Source organism: Dasypus novemcinctus, chromosome 2 (genome assembly GCF_030445035.2).
Source record: "Dasypus novemcinctus isolate mDasNov1 chromosome 2, mDasNov1.1.hap2, whole genome shotgun sequence".
NCBI classification, from domain to species: Eukaryota; Metazoa; Chordata; class Mammalia; order Cingulata; family Dasypodidae; genus Dasypus; species Dasypus novemcinctus.
In genome coordinates this window covers 133,703,212-133,722,535 of record NC_080674.1, presented here as the reverse complement: position 1 = coordinate 133,722,535, position 19,324 = coordinate 133,703,212, and the positions used below count along the sequence as shown (strand labels likewise).

Genomic DNA, 19,324 nt, shown 5'->3' with positions numbered 1-19,324 from the left:
ATAATCAGCTATAGACAGTTCTATCTGGAGATTTACCTGAGGCTGGGGCTTGAAATTGCTGACAAGGAATAACCAACCAGTTAAAAATGAATTCTCTCAAAATCTCATTTATCTTTTTATTTAAAGGTGAGGTTGCATGGGGGGGGGGGGTTGGTAAGGAGTGGGGAGTTACAGGGGAAAAGTACACTTGTAGGGAATCCAGTCTCCTTTTCCTTTTCTATGTGGGCAAAATGAGGAGGATTTATAACTTATACTTTGGAATTTTCACAGCTGAAGGTGGCTTATTTTTTGCTAATATATTTGCATATTCTTATTTTAAGCAAAAAGCTAGGAGTCTAGGCAGTGCTCTCCTGCATCTGTCCCAGTGAGAGGTAATATTTCATTTTGGGAGGCCTGACCAAGATGGAGCCTTGGAATATGAGAGAAGCCATCCCTTCATGCTACACTGAGCAGGTGAACACATGCCCAGAGGGCCTGTGATTATTTGGATGAGAAGATGGGGGTGTGCCGCCATGATTGAATTTGGATCTGCCATTAGAGCAGTGAGTATTCATTTACTTCTAGCACAGTCCCTCACAGAGTACTCTGGCTTATGGATTCAGTGTACTCTGCATGGATGGTTTATTGCTTGAATCTCAGAGGCCCTTGAGGCTTCTGCTGTCAAAGGTCATTTATGCAGATTAAAACGTTCTTTCAAATTAGGATTATTTCGCTTATTATAACTTTTAGGAAGGAAGGTGAATGGTGTGGAGGCTTGACGGAAATAAGTGTCTTAGCAGCATTTCTAGTCTTATTCCCTCTTCAGCTTAAACACAGAGCCTTGATTTTCATGTCTAATCCAAGCATTGCATATTGGAAAAGGGGTTGGAAGCACAACCCTCATAGGCATGCCTCCAGAATGAAAATTCTGAGAGTGGTCTCCAATTGTCAGTAATTGTCAGTTAGAACCCTGATGGGAGAAAACATAAGAGGTGTGGCAGTTGGGGCTCGTAGCGCTCTTGCTTGGGCCTGGTACTCTCCTACCTTGAAGTGAGCCGATTGTGAACTACAGAGTCCCCTCATTTTCTAGGCCTCTGTCATGGAGTGTCAGTTGACAGAGGTTGGTGAGAACACCCTGAAAAACATGTAAGAGTACCTGAAATAATTTTTGTTGTGGAATCAAAGATTAGATTTTGGTTCCTCTTTCGTTTCAGGACTGTAAAACTAACTAGTAAATATTTCAATTTTTTATGCTTTTTGGAACCCCTTACCACATTATGAAATTGGCCGTCTAAGTTTAGTTACCACTGTGAGACTCTTTGAAGTTAATGTAAATGGCCATTCTGCTTGGACCCCAATCCGAAACCTGAACCCTGTGCTGGCTCTGCACCCAACTGGAGGCAGATGCCTGTGAGTCACCCAGCCCCTTCCTTTCTGAGCCTTACGCTCCGCCACTGGGAAAGGAGTAGAAAACTGGATCGTTTCCGTGAATTTGTTCTGGTGCTAAAATGATAGTATTCCTCTTTCAAGCCTCTTTGTTTTCCTTTTAATAGAGTTAAGGTGTGACGTTTTCTAATTGTAACTTTTAATTTTAAGGGTGGGACTCACCAGGTTTCTAACTGGTTGCCTAAGTTCCGACATTGGCTAATTCTGTTGTCTGTACAGAATGGAAGAGCTCGGATGAATGTCTCTGATCACAGATTCTAAGGGTAAACATTGGGTTTCATATTTTAATGCATGAAGCAGCACAGCTTTTCTTTTGGGGAGGGGAAGGTTGGAGTTGGTAGCGTGTTGTTCCATGGGAAAATAAAGAGTCTGGATCCACTATGCAAACATGTAACAGAAACCCAGACAGCATTCACACAATTAATAACCTCTGTCTCCTCACGTGGGAAATACAATACTGGTGCTTATAAACCTGTGTGCAAGGAAGTAGCACAAATAGAAAGGTAACTTATAAGAACCACCTTGTCATTTTCTAAAAGGTCTAATGGAAAGGGTATTATAACTTGAAATGGTATACAAATAGCCCTTTATTATTTTTAGTCTCTCTTATAGATATTATTGATGGAATCTCTAAAACATGGAAAACAACCTACATGGGCTTCTTTTTCTTTCTTATTTTTTTTTTAATACTAAAACTTTTCCAAGGAATACTGCCTGGTATCTATATTCTATATGCTTCCCTTTCCTCAAACACAGAGATAGCCAATGAACTTAGATTTCCAAGGGTACATTGTCCTTCAGCTTTCATGGAGAACTTTCTGGTAGTGATAGAAGTTAATCTCTGAAAGAACTGGAGGCTTTGACTTCTCTTTCTTGGGAGCTCTCTAAGAACAGGATAGAAACTAGTTTTTATGGAGAAAACTTGACAAGACAAATTCTAGATCTCACTTTTGGGCCTTGTCATTCTTTGATTATTTTAAAACCTACCCTTTTTATTGGAAGTTAGTACCTTGAGAGATTTTACTTATGGATAACCAGATCTTGTGGCTATAGAAATAATTTCTCTTAAATGTCTGACTCTCCTTTTATACCCCTAAGATGTACTTTGGTCACTGGACCAGGCTGGCTGGCCCACTGCCCAGCACATGACTTTGTTACCAGTGCCTGGAATCATACACACTGGATTTACTGAGCTCCTGCCCTCAGGATAGCAAATGGAGAAAACCATGTTTGAAGAAAATAATCCAGGTGATTAAGACTCTAAATTTAGAAAACGTTTATTCTCCACATAGTAGAATACTGTTTGTTTCTTCTTCCCACACAAAATAAGCTGTCCAGAAGAATAGTCATGAAAACACATGACCCTATCACATCCCTCCCACTTGCAGCTGTTAAGGCTTCCAAATGCAGTTTGTGTGTGCTGAATAATTTTGCTTTGAGACACATCACAATCTCATGTTTTGGTGCTTGTTGAGGCCAATAACTGCTGGGCCATTTGAGGAGTAAGTAAATGCAGGCTAATGGGAAGACAGAGGCTAGTTGACGTTATCCAGTTCTTCTCCCAGCCCTGGGTGGATCCAATCAGACTCTCTTCCAAATGACAGTAGGAGAAAACTCACCCTCATAATCTTCCTTGATTACTCACTCAGTGGGCTTTTGAATGGAAGGTTTCTCCAGAGCCACCAGTAAATGTAAGTTTGGGGATTATCCAGGAGTTCTTTGACTGGTCAGACAATGAGAACCAGGCCCTGTCTAGTAGAATACATATTAATTTTTAATTTTTGAGTTGGAAATTGCACCACTGATTATATAGACCATGGTTTCTAGAGTGGAGTTTGCAAGGTAAACTGCTAGGGTGTGTAAAGAAAAACATTGAACTTTTCTATTCTCCCCCACCACACCATCTTCAATCCCGGGAACTAATTGTTCTTTAATGCATTGTCCTGCCCTGTTTTGTAAGTTGCTAATAGACTAACCTGAAGGATCACATCTGTAGACTTTTATCCAAATGATTGTCTCTAGGACCTTCTTTCTAGTTGTGGTCCTCTTGATGTGGTTAATTAATCATGTACATTTTAATTTGCTTTTGTAAATGAAAGAAGCCCAGGGTTGTTAGGGAGGCAGGTAGTGTGGAGGACCTTTCTCTCCTTTCTGGATCTTTGGGCTGCATCTCTCTCTCTCTCTCTTTTTTTTAAAAGGTGATTGGCCCAGAGTGTTTTGCAGGTAAAATTTTCTCCATTTTCCTGATAGATCTATCTGATCATTTAATGTTACATGTTCCCAAAGACATGCATCCAAAGCTGTAGTTGTGCTGCACTTCCCAGACCCTCCTCTCTCATTCTTTCAGGCTGCTAGGCTGTTGAGGACTCACAGCTGAGTCCCTCCCTCGGTTTTGTCCATGGCTGAAAGGAACTGCTTCCTCCACAGTGACATCCTAGGGTGGTCCACATCCAAGGCCCTAGCCTTGATTGGGACAACTTGGAAGAGCTCTCATAGCTCCATCGTTCTACGAAATCAGCCAAGGTCTCTGTTGTCACTGCAACAGAGTTTCTTCTCCTGCTGCCCAGAGCTCTTGCTACAATTTCCCTATAGGTGTTGCTTCTACATACACTCCCCAATAAATATCCTACACACAGTTCAGGTCTACAATTTGCTTCCTTTCCTGTGTGTCAACAAAACTCTTCTTTATACTTTGGCCTGCTGATGAGACCTACAGATACCATTTTAAGCTTAAAACCTATCCTTAATATTGTCCCTCAGGCTGTCATTTTCTCTGTCCAAATCTCTTTCTTCGCCATAGCCTTCTTATTTTTATACAGTCCTTTAAACACCCAAGCCAGGCGGGTATTGCTCTCATGGGGGTTATTGTCTGATAGAGGAGACAGGCAACAAACAAAAAGTGTCCAAAACTGCAGTTGTGATAAGGTTTGTGAAGCAAAAAGGGATAAGTTTTCTCACGGAAAGTCACATTTCAGTGTACCCTGAAATATTGGAAATGTTGGAAGGCATTAATTAGGCAAATTTTTGTTGGTCATTTCAGGAAGGAAGAACATTGAGGCAGAAATTTCAAAGACCAGATACCTGAAGTATTTTGGTAATAACAGGACATTCGCGTGAGCGCACGTGTACTTTCTAGTTGATAAATCCCAGGGGGGCTAACCCACAGGGCCCGTCCACCCCTCACAGGGTTCTGCTATTCATTTTTTTTATGTTGAAAAAAAAATCAAGAAAAATTAAATTTACTAATATATAATCTATAAATTGTCATTTGTACCCTTCTCTGTTCTTTAGGTCAGAAGGCAGTGTGTTAAGAAGTGTTTTGAGAGGAGAGTGGATTTCCCTCAACAGTGTAGGCATCAGCAATGGTTCCCTTACTTCTCTGTAGTATGTTTTGATGTATTTCTCTGTGTCCAGTGAAATTAATTTGCAGAATATTATTTACTTTCAATGGAACTAAACCTCAGTAAGCAAATAGCTTAGAAAGATTCTGGCAAAGAGAAATGAGGATTGGAGAGAACACACGCTGTACAAGCAAGCACAAAGGAACAACATCAAAAGGGAGGAGTTGACACATCCGTTCTAGTACAGTCTCTGTCAGCCATGTTATGAGTTAAATACAATAACAACATACTATGATCTGACAAGAATTTAGCTCCAAAATCTCAAAACTACCAAGACAACTAATTGAAATATGGATTTACATATACTATCATTAAGAATGATGATTGATGCTGGCTGACTTGGCCCAGTGGTTAGGGCGTCCGTCTACCACATGGGAGGTCCGCAGTTCAAACGCCGGGCTTCCTTGGCCCCTGTGGAGCTGGCCCACATGCAGTACCAATGCAGGCAAGGAGTGCCATGCCATGTAGGGGTGTCCCCCGTGAAGGGGAGCCCCACGCGCAAGGAGTGTGCCCCCTAAGGAGAGCCGACCAGTGCAAAAGAAAGTGCAGCCTGCCCAGGAATGGTGCTGCACACATGAAGAGCTGACACAACAAGATGCGCAACAAAAAAACACAGATTCCCGTGCCGCTGACAACAACAGAAGTGAACAAAGAAGAAGACACAGCAAATAGACACAGAGGACAGACAACTGGGGCGGGAGTGTCTGGGGCAGGAGGGGGAAAGGGGAGAGAAATAAAATAAACTAATTACAAAAAAAAAAAAAGGAATGATGATTGAAATGAAGGGTACACTTTACCTTGAGAAATTTCCTAATGATAATATGAAGCCAAGATGATTAGAAAGACATGGAGAATAACCTCTGTAATATTTTCATTGGTGTTTAAAAGTCAGCTAATATTCTTCATAGTTTTGCTAAACTAAATGGTAAGTGTTTAGAGCCCCATTTGAAGTGTTTTTACTTGTATCCAAAACTAAGAAGTCTTCGTATCTTTAGGAAACACTTGCCCTTCCTCCTAATGCAAGAAAAGGTGAATATTACATTGAAAACCTTATCTTTCTAAAAAGAGTTTCTCAGCAAATGCTGTTGAAAAATTTATATAAAATATTGCTGCAATTTTAAAGAAACTATTATAATATTAGAACAAATGATGAAGGATGAATTGTCTTACATTTGGAAGATGCTAGATCTGTACCTAACATGTTAACCCTCTCCTATTTGTTAGATTTTGTTTCACTAATGAAAACCAAAGAGCTTCTTTTTGGTGAGCCACCACTGGAGAATGTTTGCTTACAATATATATGGAAATGTTTTTTGAAAAAAAAAAATGAGTTGTGTTTTGTTTTAAGAAGCGGCTCTTTCTTAAGAACAATTCCAGGATAAGGTTACATGACATAAATTCATTCACTGCCTCATTCATAACCTAGCTACAGCAGCAAAGACACAGAAAGCAGAGGTCCATAAAATGCTGCAGAATGTCACTGATGTAGTTAATTTATAAAAACAAATCTTTAATACACTGTAGAATACGTGCAGTGCATTGTATTGAGATGAGGAGTGACCATGAAAATCTTTTGTAAACCCACAGGGGTTTGCTAGTTATACTGGTGAAAAATGATTAAGAGTTGTCAAAATTACAGATAAGTTATTCATTTTCCTTTTCATAAAGGAAAGGGTTCCATGTTTTCCTAACCATTTCTGTGATAAGTAACTTCGTAGCATGCTACTTAGCAGTCATTTTAATTTGTCCCTTCCAGATAAAGGTATCATTTTAAGAATATATAAGAAAAGAACTGAGTTTTCAAGAGACTTGTATTATAGAGAGAACATTGTAAGAGAACCGTGTTTAGAAATGTTTGCATTGTGTGTGATTTTATTGCTTAAAACTATGACTGCCAAAAAACCCAGCTATATAAAAATAAATTGATCTTAGAATGAGATCTTCAGATTAACATGTTAAAAATAATTAAACCTAGATTTTCAAATATGAAGCACATTCACTTATATTGCTTTCAATAAAAAGAATGATTATTTAGTAAGATAAAAAAGGGTTTGTACTACTAGATAATATCTAAAGAAAAATATAGGTATTCTTTATTTCATATTTACTTCATATCTTTGTCATTTCTATGTTTGTTTTCTAATATATCTAGTATAGTACATGTACATATATTTAGTATATGAGCATGACATCTATGCTCAAAAGTTTTTTAGTATTGGGATTCATGATCCAATAATTTGGAGATTATTACACTAGACCCAAGATTCTAAGACTTTTAGGCAGCAGGGAATAGTCACAGACTCTTTTGAGACAATAAAAGATATACACCTACTTCTCAGAAAAATGTACACACATTCTGCCAAATAAAATTTTGTCTAGAATCTCAGGGCAGTCAGATACCCACTGATTATTACTATCATGGACTCAAGTTAACCCCCTTGTGGCAATTTGAAATTCTTTTTTGAATCCCCAAAAGAGAAAGATTTTGTTTCTCAACTAATCCATTACTGTGGGTGTGAGAATTGTTTGACTGGACTACATCAGTGAGGTGTGACTCAGGTTGAGTCTCCCCCCTCTTACTGGAGCTGATTTAAACAGAGACACAGAGAGAGAGCCAGAGGAAAAGGGAGACACCATATTGTATTGGTCCTGCCATGTGAGAGAGAGAGGACTGCAGGAAAACAGAAGTCCTGAGAGGCTCAAGGAGCCAAGAGGCCCAGAATAGATGAGCCATATGCCTGATAAGTAACAACTGAACTAGGGATGAAAGTGGAGCAGCAGAAACTGATAGAAAAAGCCCGGAAAGAGACAAGCCCCATGCCTGGTTGCTGACAGCTGAGCTCCGGGAGACTACGTAGGTTCTGGAGGGGAAGGCAGAGACCTCAATTGGCAGCCATCTTACTTTGCCACGTGCCTGGAGACAGGATCAACAGTAGCTGACTTGGGTGAGAAGGCACCTCTCTGGTGCCTTGATTTGGACATTTCACAGCCTCGGAACTGTAAGCTTTTACCCAAATAAATTTCCTATCGGAAAAGTACCATTTCTGGTATTTTGTATTAGCAGCCTTTGGAAACTGAAACACCCCCGGTCAAGGGCATGAACCCTAGCGGGTTATGCATCTCACTCAGAATCACACACTGATATAGGCTGATCTTTCAACTAAGATTTCCTGAGCATGCATATCATTCCAGAGTTTTGTCTGGTTGCTGAGGATGCAAACATGAACAGGAACTCTATCTGGGCTCCCAAGGAGTTCACTGAGAGGTCCAGCACGCAACAAATAATCACAATATGATTTGTATATAAGAGAAACGTGTTTTTTATTTGTCCGGCATTTGAGCATCAACTGTGTGAGGACATTATGCTAAACTTCTTATGAAACACAGAAATGGGTAAGGCAGCCCCTACAGAGATTCAAGTCCCAGTTACTTGCTTCAGCATCCAGTGCTTTTTCTAAAGCCCCCGATGTTTTATATTGCTGAACCCCACAACATCTCTGATGGTGGTTTTGCAGCTTTGATTCCTTCCTACACTACATGATAATGTACAAGTAAGGAAGGTCGGGCAGAAAGACATACTCCTTCCTATTTCTGAGCTACCCAAAGCGCTCTCTTTGGGCTTATGTACACTAACATGTGCTTCTTTCTTTGCCTGTGGGATAGAGAAATGCACTCTTAGATAAATTGGCAAATGAAAGAAAACAGGGAGTAATAAAGGAGATACGAAATTTTATAAGCTTCATGATCTTTTCCGCCAAAGGCCTGAATCTGTGTAATAAAGTAGTAGAACAAATTCCTGCCGAGTATGAATTTATTCTTATAAAAAAGAAATAATAGGAATAAAATAAATTTAATCTTTTTTTCTGCCGTGGTCATTACCTTGCAAGTTCTTGAAGGTGATAGGAAGTTTTTTTCTACAAATATTGGGCTCTGTGTAGGGGCTAAAAATAAACAGAACAGCACAGCAAAGTGGGCAAGCATTATTGATCGATGTCAGGGCCATTTCCACTTTAATGTTTACAAAAGGCACAGACTAGTTTTTCAAACGTATTTATACAGAGCAGATCATTCGTTGTATATATAGATTATAAGCTCATGAAAACAAGGCAAATTGTTAGGTTGCTTTTGGTTTATATTACTAAATAGGCCTAGAAGGTATCTCCTTTGGAATTAGTAAAGGGAGTCCATCCATGGTATTTCTGTGGAAGAAAGGAAAGAGCCCTGGAGTCAAGTGCCTGGCGGGCATAGCAGTGGATGTGCTGCCTCCTGTGGGGTTTACCTTCAATGGAGATTCCAGCCTCCCTCAGCCACCCCTCTATCCTGGCAGCAGGGGATCAAACAGGCATCCAGGGTGCCTCCAGACCCCTTCTGCCCTTCAGCCCCTTTCACAGGTTCCCCAGTTCCCCAGTAGTGATTGCATTCGTTTGTGTGCACGTGTGTGCGTGCACTAGTGTATATATGTAATATATGTAATGTTTTATGTGATTGTCTTTCGACATTTAATTCTCCATCTGTTTTTGTACATTTTTCTCTCTAGTCTGTTCCCAGAGTTGTTTCCTCCTCTAATACCTCTAAACTCACACACTCACCAGACTTCTTCCCTGGGTTTTTGTTGTTGTTGTTTAAATACTGTCATTTCAGTTCAATAAGCATTTAGTAAATACTGGGCACCTGGTAGGTTCTGGGGCTAAAAACACAAATAAGACTGAATCTCTGTCCTCCAGTCGCTCAGTCCTGTGGGACTTGCAGTTATTGCTCTGCTCTCTTCTCCCTACTCTAGTTATCGATCTCTCCCTCCAGGCAGAGTTTCCTGCCCGTATACTCCATTGGGGTAATAGCTAAGCATTGGTTCAGTAGAAATTAATTCCATCTCACTCCCCAGTAAAGTCAGATTTATGAAAAGAGCTGGGGTCTGTAGAAAAGGGCTCCCCCAAATGCCAATCAAAGGGATACTGATGTCTGGCCACCATCTCAGGGCTCCACAGTGAAGTTGTTACACCTGAGGCAAAGCCGTCCAGGCTCTAGGAAATGGCTTGTTGACAGTTTCCCCTCTGATGTGATGGCCCTAGTGCCAAAGTAGCAATAGACTGAAATGCTAAAAGAACTAACCTTTCTTAACGTAGTATATAGAAAAACAACAATTTCATACAAACAAAAACTACCCTGACGATCCTTGGTAACTGGTTTTGTTATTTTAATTAATTAATTAATTTATTTATTAATATATTTATTTTAGAAGGTACCGGGGATTGAACCCAGGACCCAGTACATGGGAAGCAGGTGCTCACCCACTCCCCAATAACTGGTTTTGAACTGGTGAAATTGCTTTCCAGTTCTGCACCCATCTCTTTTCTTTAGATCTTTTATATATGTACATTTCTCAGCTAATTCAAATACAGCAGAAAACATTAGGTTTTTTTTTTTCAATGAAGGAGCCACAAGAATAGTGATAAACAGGCTCATCTTTCGTAACAACAAAACTATGTCAGTTCTATATAGGCCTGTCTTTAAGCTAGTAGTAGAGAAAGAACTTGAAAACTAACAAACATTTTAAATTCACCCTCATCTGTATTGTTCTCTTCTAGATAATCACCAGACATACGATAGATACCAGGGCTGAGAGAATGTGAGATCTTTTCCCGTCAAGGCCTTGCTATTCTGATGAAATTCTTAATGGGTTTCATCACTTGTGATAGGGTTAACGTCTTCCTGGTGGCCGGGTATCACTGGCTTCACAGCTTCATTCTTCACTTCCTTTTGCACCATGTCATTCTTCACTAAGTCTATTTGATTCATCCTTGGTCTTCCGCTGTTTCTCATTCCATACCCTCTGGAATGTGTCACTATGAGTAGCGTCCATTCTGTAATGTCTCTAAGTGGCGTGCATCCAAATGATTACAACTGTCTTTCTTGAGCCTTTTAGAAAGTAATCCATTCTTGCCTTTTCAAAGTGTAGTGATACTGTGAGATCACTGGTACTACCAAATCCAATGTTATTCCTCATCTTCCTGCATGTTATATCATCACCCAGAACTCAGGGCCTCATAAAAGTTGCTGAGACCAAATCCAAGATGACTTAATTGCTTGCTAATGGGCACCCTGACCACCAGCTGCTGTAGAGAGAATGGACTGTGGAGGGACAAAAGTGTAAACAAGGCAACCAACTTGGAGGTTACTGCAATAATTCAGGTAAGATCTGATGATGACCTTGGGTAAGGTAGTAGCACTGGGAATGACTCTAAAATATTATTTTGCATGGGTAGTAGTAACAATAGGTAAGGGGGTAGAGAGAAGTGAATAATTTCAAGACTTATTTTGGTTATAGAGCCAAGAGAACTTGATACTGAATTGGGTATGTGGGGAGAGGAATGGACAGTAAGCAAGGGTGACTCAAGTTTTTGGCCTGAACAAAGGTGTACACAGTGGTACCATTTCCTAAGAGGGGAAAACTTGGGGGGTGGGAATTTGTTAGTGGAATCAATAATTATATTTTGACCATGAGAAGTTGTAGCATTTTATAGACCACAGTAAAGTTCAATCTTGTATAGAATTTAGATCTGATGCCTTAAATCAGGATATTAAAACAAAAGCAGAATAAGCTTTGACTCATTATTTTAAGATGGCATAAGTAAACCTGAATTAACAAATTCCTTCTTCTCATATCAGACAGCATTAAAAGTCCTGTGTAGTTCTCCCAATAAAACTTTTAAAAAGGCAAACCCAGAGTCATGAATCACCACCTCATTTGCCCAAAGGTGGTTATAAATTCCTTTTATTTTGCACTCTTGGTGATACAAGGCTGCATGGGCTATCAAATGCTCTTTGCTAGCTTTAATGAGCCCATGGATTGTTTCAGCAACATGTATTTCTCCTTTTTCCCACTTGATATCCTCTCCAGTGGATGACATGGTACTGTTAGGTTTATCTGGTGATGTAAGAGCTCATGGGACCCTGAGCAATCTTGTATCTGCTACCGTCTAACTTAGTGACCTTCATCAAGTCATTTGGTCACTTTGAGCCCATTGAACTCTCCAACCTAAATCTGATCTGTCAAGTCACTTTGGGCCCTAAAATGCTGTCTATTCTAGCATTGAGAGGCAGGGTGTGAAGAGAAGCATTAAAAAGAAGAGGATTAGGAAACAAATCTCCAAAAGATTATTATCAGGGCTACAGAAAGAGGGAAGTTAAAGAGGGAAATGTACCAAAGGGAAGGGGAGGAGGATAGAGATTGCATGAATAAAGTTGATTAAATGATGTTAAGGATCTCTTTTAATTCACTATCAAGAATTCAACTTAAGAGCATCAATACTAAAATATATAAAAACCCTTTGAAAACTATAAAGCTTGGAATGACTCTAAGGTATCACTTGCATCATTTTATTCCTCGGTTCCATAAAATAGCTTCAATGGCATGGGCTGATATCTACCCACTGCGGTACATTAGTAATGGGTAAGTGCTTCGATAGTGAGGACAGTGCCTTATTTGTTGTACCTTCAACACTAACAGTCTTACAAGGGTAGGAGTTTAGTGTGTTTGTTGAATAAATAAATTATGCCAGATATTTGATTTATAGAGAAGTTGGCCATCTGGAGACAAATGAGATGTTTGAAAATACATCCCCCTTTGAGGGGGAATGCTGCCCCCTGGAGTGGCCAGGTGCCAGAGTACCAGGGACTGAGTCAGCTGGGAAACATTACCACAAGGTGACTGGGTGGGCAGGTGAAACTGTAAAGGAGATGCAGCAAGTTAATGTCTTGTACTAGAACTGTGAAGATCAAGTATGAAAATCATCAAGAAAGTAGCCTGGGAAAACCAGGTTTGAAGTCGGCTGCTTGGAGGCCCAGGATGCAGGTCAAGCAATCCAGGACTTGGTCCTGTAAACAGACTATACACCCCTAAAGGGCAGGCTGCCCAGGAGTTGTCCTGGGCTGGATGGCTCTGAGGGACTTATTGAAAGCCAGTCTGGCATAATTGCTATACAAATGGGCGTTGTACAAGGGAAAAAAGTCTGCCTTCTACAGAAAGGAAGAAAATGGATCATTCTCTGCATCATTTTCATTAGATAAAAACTTCTTATTCGGGTGGTAATATTTTGTGTTAGCCTGACTGAGGCCTATAGTTCACAGACCTGCCAGTATTTTCAGAATCAATATAAAAATTCCTGTTGTTTTGCTGACTTGGATTTTCACTGAGGGTTTATTTGGGAGACAGACCTGAAAAGCAATTATGTGGAAAGTACAATATGTTGGTTCTCCTTGAGAGGGGTTGCTGAGAGGTAACTTTCTGGTATTTTGGCATGCCCATTTTCCTCTTGATGTCCATTTTTTAGTCACAGCTTTTACGTCAGTCCATCAGTTTGGGGTCTCTTTAGGTAACATCCACAGAAATTTGGAACTTATTCTTTTAACCACAAATTTTTATAGCTTCTCTATTTGTTTTGACATGGCCTAGAGATTGGCAGGAAGGGAGCAGTGGAGGGGAATGGGTGAGACTCTTGTTCTTTAAAAGATGACTTTTCCTATTTTGCTTTCCGTGGAAAATCTTCTCTGGGGTGAATTTTAAACCATTCATGACGCACCCTCCTTACCACCTCATTTTTTTTTTTTTTTTAATTTTTAAACAACACCACTTTATTATTTTATACTTCTGGAAGTCAGAAGCCTGAAATGGATTTTACTGGGCTGAAATCAAGATATTGTCAGGGGCATGCCCCCTCCAAAGTCTCTGGGGAGAATCTGTTTCCTGGCTTTTTCTGAGTCTAGAAGCCACCTGCATTCCTTGGCTTGTTCCTCTCCCTTCATTTTCAAAGTCAGCAGGATAGTGTCTTCTTTTTTTTTAAAGATTTATTTATTTCTCCTCCTCCCCCTCCCCTGCCCCCTCTTGTCTGTTCTCTGTGCCTCTTGGCTGTGTGTTCTTCTGTGTCTGCTTGTCTTCTCTTTAGGCAGCACAGGAAACCAATCCTGGGACCTTCCAGAGGGAGAGAGGTGCTCAATTTCTTGTGCCACCTCAGCAGCCTGGTCTGCTGTGTCTCTTATTGTCTCTCCTCTGTGTCTCTTTTTGTTGCATAATCTTGCTGCGCCAGCTCTCTGCTTGGACCAGCTCACTTCACAGGCCAGCACTCTGCATGGGCCAGCTTTCTGCTTGGACCAGTTTCCCTTCACCAGGAGGCCCCAGGAATCAAACCCTGGACCTCTCATGTGGTAGACGGGAGCCCAATTGCTTGAGCCACATCCACTTCCCAACCACTCCATTCTTGACCTTCTCCCACCCCATCTCCCTGCCAATATAATATGCCTGTTGTCCACAGTGTTAGAAAGTACATTTGTGGCCATCTCCACCTGATGGCTTCTGTAGTCTCTGCTGTGAAATGCTGGAGCTGCTGCTTTTTTACTTCCACAATTTCCCCCTTTCCCCCTGCACGTGGAGTTTTCTAACTTACTTTGAGACTTAAGCAAAATAAGATTGAAACAATCAAAACTGTCAAGGCCTAAGATTTCCCACACTGTGAGATATATTATTTCCTGCAATTGAAGAGGTTGTTTTGCGATTCCAGCCCAGAGAGTTTAGGAATAGAATAATATTCTTTTTTTTCTCTCTTAATATTTCCTTACCTGTTCTCAGACTGCTTATAACTTCCAATGGGTTTCTGTAATAAAAGTGCTTCAATATTTTCTTCCTAGTGATAAACAATCAGCCACCTATTTATTATGACCGTATACCAAAGCAATGGCTTGTGTTTCTTTGCTGAATTGATATTATTGTACAGATGGTTAATTTCCCAAGAGTGGGACCAGTGAAGCCTAGGTTGACCAGATATACCAAATGGACAAAGAGAATTATTGCTCACCTGGCATGATTTCTTAAAAGAGAGAGGGAAGAGGTATGGAAAAAAAGGATAATGTTACTGAAAAATAAAGTATCCAATCATCTTGAGTAAACTGGCATTTAGAAAAATAAACTGAGTAGATTATTCTACTGTTTCTGCTAGACACAGGATCTGAATCTATGGGACAGACTGCCCTGAGGCCCCTGAACCTCCCCCTTTGGGATGGTAATAAGGTGAGAGCTATCCAGCCTATTGATTAGAAAGGAAAGTCTGTTTCCTCAGAGGGTTCTTAGAATAGAGCACTAAATAAATACATTGATAAATAACAATCCTTTAAAGGGCAGGGGCTGACTTTTAGTCAAATATTCTTTCAAATATGTGGCAAACTGCAGGCAAAAACAAGGAGCTCAGAATTTGTTTTAAAGTGTGTGTGTGAGAGAGAGAAGAAAGGAGGGGAGGGAATGCCTTAGTTAAGTGTTTTCTCATCCTTGAGGTTACTTCATGTTCTTGGTCCATGTTGCTTCAGTCTTTGGGGGGAAAAGTATCCCCTTTTTGATGAAAGTGGCTGAGATTTTAGATTTTTGAAATTCTTTATTACTAGCACTATTATCAGATCTGAAACCGAGTAGAGAAATAGAAATGTCTATTTGATTAGGGTTATATCTTCGAAGACAAGGCTGGTTGGAATCAGGACCTCTGTAACACTTCCCAGGATCATGTAGAGCAGATCATACACACTTCGGTAAGCCCCACAGAGAAGGTATGAATCTTAATCCTAAAACTCAAGGTTTATAGGTAGGGCATCTTTTTATTTTCTTTAAATCAATTGACATCACACTCTAAATGCCTATTCTTCTAAATTGATTCGGTTTACCATTATTGGGATTTCCTCCCCTATCTCAGTTATAAAAATTTCACTGGTACTTAGAGAGTACCCATGTATTGGGAGGCCTCTCCTTGACACCAGTCTGATCCTGGTCACACTTTTAATGCTGGCCGTCCAGTCTCCCTGCCCCCATATTCCTTTCTGGTTCAGGATTCCCAGGCATGTCAGTGCAGAGGAAGTGGTCCAGGAGCTCAGTATGGGTGTCCAGAAACATCCCTAGTTCAACATTCTGTCATGCCTTCTGAGGTCGGTCCTCACCACACTGACTTCTCTGCTTTCCTAGCTAAAGGGCTTACTGGGATTTTTTTTCTTTTCTTATCATTTTGTTGCCCTTTCTGTCCTTTTCCTTCACCAATCCAGATCCTAATCTTCATTTCCACCAGGAAGTCTTCTCTGACTGCTCTGCTTTCCCACTCATTCACATTGTGTCTGTTTTCTTTCCCTTTGTGGTCACTTGTCCCTGCACTCTATTGTTAGATGCTCAAGGATTGGGGTGGTGCATACCCATTACTATGTATTAAATTGTATTGTATCATTTGCAAGTCTTTAAATTGAATTTCTTATTCCTTTTAGCCTTTTTGTAACAGTGGCCACAGGTCCTTATATTAAATTAGTTATAATAATTATAGCAAGCATATGCACAAGTGGTTAAAAATAAACTCAGTTACAGAAGTATATAAATTGAAAGGTAAAATTTTCTCTTTCTGTTACCCCAATTTTTCATTCCCCAGATATAGTAAATGTTAACAGTTTTTATATATTCTCCTAGAAGTTTGTATGTATATACATACATAAATAGGCAAAAATTATAGGTTCAGAAAACTGGTCAATAGTTGCCAGGAAATGGGAGTGGGAGGAAGAGTTCATCACAAAAGAACATGAGAAGTTTTTTGGGGGGTGGGGTGAGGGGTGATGGCTCATTCTATATCTTAATTTGCCGGTAATTATACAACTTTATGCATTTGTCAAAATGCACAGTACTGTATGCTATTAAGGGTGAATTTTACTTACATAAGTTATATCTCAATAAACCCTACTTAAAAAAGAAAATCTCAGCATGAAATGCTCAACAGTTAAAAAAAGGCAGACTTCAAAACAGCTGATTAACTTCTCACTTACGTCAAAATGGGGTGACCTTCTGCCAACCTGGACCTGGTAGTGCCTGGAAAGCAGGTACTCGGTTACTCTTGGACACACAGTTTATGTGAAGTATGAATAAGTGAATCAGTTGAGCCAATATGCCCTTTGCAAAGCATGCATAAATAAATGGGTTATTTATTTAGGATGTTTCCAAGCCTTGTTCTTCATGAGGTCGCTTCTGACATTCTGACATTAGGGCACTGGTCATTTTGCAACGTGCTTCCTGTGTTCCTGCTTTGTTTTGTCTGGAGTTCTAACTGCCTGGATGCCACTGCTTTCACCAACATTGGAGTCAAGAAATTATTTCAGACTGAGAATTGGAGGCTGCCCTGCATTTATGCTTTCTATGATGAAGCAAACTAATTTGTATTATTCCTACTGGGCATAACCCAGAGAAAAGGGGCTTCTTAACTCAGTGATATTCTCATAGACTTAATATACCAAATTATTTTTGAGAGAAATTATTCATGTCAGGGACATTAAGAGATTTTTGGTTAACTTTTCATTGGATGCAGAGACCTTAATATACTGTCTCTATTTTGAAAGACTGTAACTTGAAACTAGGCTTGATTTACCTGTATCCGTTTCCCAATAAACAATCCAGTCAAACATTTACTGAGGATCCATTATATGGAAATAACTGCTAAAGGCAGAAGGAGTGACAAATGCAGATACAGAGCCCTTCTGCAGCCCATTATAGTTAACTAAATACCTCAGATGGAAGGCAGAGTGTGACGTATTATAAACACAGGCACATACATAGTGCTGTGGCAGCAAGTGGGGCTGGGGCTGGGGTGGAATACTGCAACACTCTGGGAGTGTGCAATTTAAGCCGGGCGCTTGAAGGTAAGATGTGGGATAGCAGACATCCAGGCTGAGGCCTACTTTGAATAAAAGGCTGCATGAGTGCAAATTTGTCTGTCAGGAATCATCAGCAGGTATGCTGGAGCCTGAAAGCTATGGGTATATTTAAATTGAGGGGGTGGGGGTGGATTTCAGTGTCTTCAGCCCTCAGCCTTCTCTACTTCTCCATGAGTTTCTTACACTCTATTCTCTTACTTGTTATAGTTTTATATATTTAAGTTACCTACCTTGCCCATAAAGGCATTTTAACAGGGAACTCTGGTTTAAGCAGATTGCTTGCAATCATGTATGGGGTTATGGAAAGTCAAGTGTGAGGAGAAAACAGGGAAAGGAGAAGGTGGCTTTCTGCAGTGGGGTGTGGATCTGTGATCTTTAATCCCCTTGGGGAGTGGCAGTATCAAAAAACACTAATAATGAATGCAGGAGGAACCTTCACACAGTGTTATCATTACTAACACAAAACCAGAAACTACCTAAATGTTCATCAACAGGGCCTGCTTAAATCAATGATGTTTATACAGTGGCCAGTAAAGAGAAAAAACAGTGTGAAGAGATGGAAAGATCCCTAGGATATCATTTAAATTATTTTAAAATGAGGGTGCAGGAAGAGTATGTATAATGCATATACAGCATATAGCCTTTTCTTTTACAAAGCAAATGAATTTGAGATCCCTCCACGTTGTTGCATCTATCAATAGTTACCTCTTTTTTTATTACTGAACAGTTTTCCGTTGTATGGATGTACCACACTTTATCCATTCACCAGTTGAACATTTTGGTTGTTTCCAGTTTCAGGTCATTTTGAATTAAGCCGCTATGTACATTCACATGCAGATTCTTAAGTGAAAGTGTGTTTTCATTTCGCTTGTGTAAATACTTGGGAATGGGATTGCCAGGTTGAATGGGCATGCATGTTTAATTTTATAAGAAAAAGCTGGACTGTTTCCAAAGTGGCTGTACTATTTTGCATACCTGTAATAGTCACTGAGAATTTAAAGGTCTAGGATTAAAGTTACACCTACACCATTTTATACCATTTCAATAGGATTACATGTTTCAGGTCATTTGAAAGATACTTAAAGTTCTGATTAGATTGTTTTGACTCTGCTGCAGATACTGGGAAAGGGGGTGTTAGGGGGGCAGTGGAATAGGAACTGTTTTAGTTTGCTAAGCTGCTGAAAGCAGATACCATAAAATGGTTTGACTTCTAACAACAGGAATTTATTAGCTTAGTTTTGAAGCTGAGAATAACGTCCCAATCAAGGCATCATCAAGGCAATGCTTTCTTTCCAAAGACTGGCTGCAGGCAATCCTTGGGTACTCTGCCTCGTGGCAAGGCACAGGCCAGCATCTGATGATCTCTCCCTTCTCTTCAGGGTTTTGTTGCTTTTAGCTTCTTGCTTCCATGGCTTTTTCTCTCTGTATTCATCCTGTTTATAAAGGACTCCAATAAGAAGATTAAAACCCACCCTGGGCCACACCTTAACTGAAGTAATCTCATGACAAACCTACATAAAATAGGTTTGTAGCTACAGGAATGGATTTGCTTTAAGAACATGATTCTCTGGGGCACATACAGTTCCAAACCACCACAGGGATGTAGATCTCCTCTCTTACTTGTATACAGAACATTTTTTCCTCCCTGAAAATGATTAAAGTGGGTGTTTGGCTAATCTGCCTGGTATTCAGGGGAGATTAGAGCAGCTTTGCAGAGAGGCTCTGAAAATCTACTGGACCACTAAGTCATCTCCCAGGCCCTTCAGGCAGTCACCAGAATTGTG

The 19,324-nt window shown here is 40.1% G+C and overlaps 1 protein-coding gene across 1 annotated transcript in view; it reads left to right on the top strand.

The window, feature by feature from the left end:
* Nucleotides 1-19,324, top strand: part of MARCHF3 (membrane associated ring-CH-type finger 3) — a 154,116-nt gene that overhangs the window by 16,360 nt on the left and 118,432 nt on the right. The window lies entirely within an intron of this gene.